Source organism: Pinus tabuliformis, chromosome 2_2 (assembly GCF_031772625.1).
Source record: "Pinus tabuliformis cultivar Carrire ecotype Pingquan chromosome 2_2, CPIR1, whole genome shotgun sequence".
Lineage (NCBI taxonomy): Eukaryota > Viridiplantae > Streptophyta > Pinopsida > Pinales > Pinaceae > Pinus > Pinus tabuliformis.
Genome location: NC_142300.1, coordinates 575313722 through 575316963, shown reverse-complemented (window position 1 = coordinate 575316963; position 3242 = coordinate 575313722). Strand labels below are relative to the sequence as shown.

Sequence of the window (3242 nt, the reverse complement as noted above, 5' to 3'; positions counted from 1 at the left end):
GAGATAGTTTTATTGTTGTGAGGTCACATATGTTGTTTGTCATTCAATTCTTCACATGTTGTATTGCTTTTCCTTTATGCAATTTCCTGCTTTCATAGTTAATGTTTCAATGCCTTCTTAGATTAATTTAATTCCAGTAATTTAGATTAAATTAGTTCCACTTCAGTCCTACATATCTAGTGCATGTGTCTCATAAGTCTACGGACCTCAGATTAACAAATTAAATAGTTGGGCAAGTACTACAATAGAATTAAACGAACACATTTTCACCCAACATTTTGGCGCCGTTGCCGGGGAGGCACGATGGATTGAATTTTAGTTTGATTTTTCTGTAAGTGTGTTTAGACATGTTCCTAAATCCGAGGTGTTAAGGCGGTAAGACGTGGGGAACGGCCTACGCATCGCATTCGAGATACCATAACGGGCTCGACCTCTTATGGATCAGGGCATGTAGGGTGTGTTTACATTTATGCAAGTGTGAATTTCAATTTCTGCATGTGTGTTTGATTTTCGCAACTGTGAAAAGTGTTTGATGAATTCATGATTCATGGTTGTAGTTGAAGAATTCAATTACTCAATTAATGAGCAGTCCTTGTAAGAGGGTTTAATTGAATATTGAATTCAAGATTATTTCTGTGGTCCTTTTGTTTTTAATTCAATTTTTTTTTAGTGTGCTGATATTTTTTACTTTTAGAATCTCTTTCCACATGGTTTTATAATGAGTGTCAGCTTGGAACTACTCACTCAGATCCTTGTAGAATCCAGAATCTCTTCTTCCCTGAAAAAGAGATCTTGACAAGAATTGAGAGTTCAACTACTCCCCAAGAAATAAACGAAGATTCAACATATGAAGAATCCTGCATATCTGATGGCAAACAATCATTCAAACAGGAGATCGAGGAAGAAGAACAACAGATCAGAGTAGAAGAACATGAGTTACAACATGATCTGAGCAAGAGAAACTATGCTTATCAAAGATTTATCAAACAATGGTTCCAGGTAAGTATTAGATTAGATTCGTATTTTTATTTCTTTTTAGTTGATTTGCAGTTATAGCAACTAGACTCATTCACTTTCAAATATTTTCATCCATCATGTAAAAAATTGCTACTGGATATATTGTTGTTACTGCTACATGAATGGCTTCATTGGAAGTTTAATTACACGTAACTAATTTTTTTTCTAATTAGTATAGAGTAGGTAGGCTTTCATTTGTAGTTTTTGCTTTCATTTTCAGTTTTGCTTAGAATAAGTATGCTCCCTCCTGCGTCTTTGTACAATCTCGAGGATCAGAAAATAGGGATGATTTAGACTAATTTCAAGAATAAATAAATTCATGTTTTGAAATATGCTTCATCAAAAAAATCTTTCAATATGCAAATCATTATGTCCATTTGTTAAAAAAAAAAAAAGAAAAACAACAACAACAACAACATTAAGAGAAAGTTTAGTTTTTTTCTAAACTTTAGTTATTCATTAAATAGTTCATTGCATGTGTTTTTTTCTAACCACCCTCTATGCTAACAGTCATCTTAGAAACAAGCATTATCGAAAACAAAATATTGTTCTGCTCAACAGATACATTAGCACGGTCTGATTTATACCCTGTCAACAACATTCAAAGTGCTAATTGGAAATAATAAATGGGGTCATCCTTTTTAGTTTACATCGACCAGGGAAACCAGCTAACCCATATTATAGCAATCTAAGAAAGCTGAAAGGCAGAGACTGGCATTCCATAAACTTTCGGTATTTCTCAGCCTATTATGAACTGGTAGCATCACCCTTTATATCAGAAATTTGCTCTACATCTTCACTAGGAGCAATAGGACGACCAGTCAAGGGATCAATAGGACGCTCCTCATCACGGCCACCTTTCCGTAGCATTGCTAGCATTGGTGGAGGTGGCAACAGTCCTGCTCTGAAGAGAAGACGCTGAATTGGATCAGAGGGCTGAGCTCCAACAGACAGCCAGTACTTGGCTCTGTCAAAATTGAGACCCATGTGCTTCCCTCCATCCTTTACTGGCAAGGGATTGTAATACCCCAAAACTTCCAAATGTTTTCCATCGTGGGGTGCCCTGCTGTTAGCAACAACTATCCGGTAAAATGGTCGATTGCTGCATCCAAATCGAGCCAACCGCAAACGAACGACACCCATCTCTGAAACTTTATTAGTCTAAATTAATGATTAGCTCGCCTTTGAAATTCAAGTATCCTCGATCAAAATGGCACCGAAAGGATTATGGGGTTGTCTATAGTTTTTTTTTTTAGACCGAAAATCTAATTTTCATGACAGGAGACTGCTTGCTCAAACCTTTCTGTTCCGATTCTTAAGAAATTTGGCTACCCTCTTGATAACTTGCATTCACACCAGAGCTCTGTATTGAGATGCTATTTGTGGGCAACTCTTACATATCGGTATTGCTTATTTGTCATATGCACGTTTCGTTGTGCAAAGGAGGCTAACCTTACAAAAAATAAGATGAAGAACATGGTGAATTATTGGATTTTCTCTTGCCCCACTTTTTGAGAAAGGATTTTATTTCTGGTTTCTCCATTGAGTTTTTGATGGATTCTGTACCAAGCTCTGCGTTCTATACCCATATACGATTGTACAAATTATAACTGGCTGGCTTTACAGATTGAAAGGAACATGAAGTTGTAGTAAACGATTGATTTTTGGTTAGGACAATCATTTGATTAGAAAGCATATGCATTTGTTATCCCTTCAGGTCAACAAATATTAAATATGTATATTGAGTTGTGTAATACTATTGAACGCATGCTTATCTTATAAATAGTTTTGTTCAACTTTCTTGGTTTTGGTGTTATGTGTAGGTCACTGAGAAGATTATGCAGAAAGCTCAACATTACAATGCGACACCCTTTTCATCCACAATTAGTGTAACTTTGAAAAATAATAAAAAAAGGACATTTCATAAATTCTTGAAAATGAGCTAATTTGTTTTTGAGTCACTTCATACAGGAATGGTCAATGGAGATGGCACACAAGATGACAATTTTTATGCAAGAATGGTGCTAAGAGTTGAAGACAATATAATGCAAAAGTGATTTTTTGAAATCACAATGAAACATACAACATTGGACGCTTGAAGGAACTAATTCTTCACTGCACATATCATGACATTTTCCACTACACAAAAATCCTTTTGCGTCATGACTATTCACCTTTTTCCTTCCAAACACCTAGACCATCCTTATGTTGCAACCCATCTTCCA

At 35.7% G+C, this 3242-nt stretch overlaps 1 pseudogene; it reads right to left on the bottom strand.

Moving 5' to 3' along the window:
* Window positions 1-1507: 1507 nt before the first annotated feature.
* Window positions 1508-2160, bottom strand: LOC149193972 (small ribosomal subunit protein bS16m/bS16c pseudogene; annotated as a pseudogene).
* Window positions 2161-3242: the final 1082 nt, after the last annotated feature.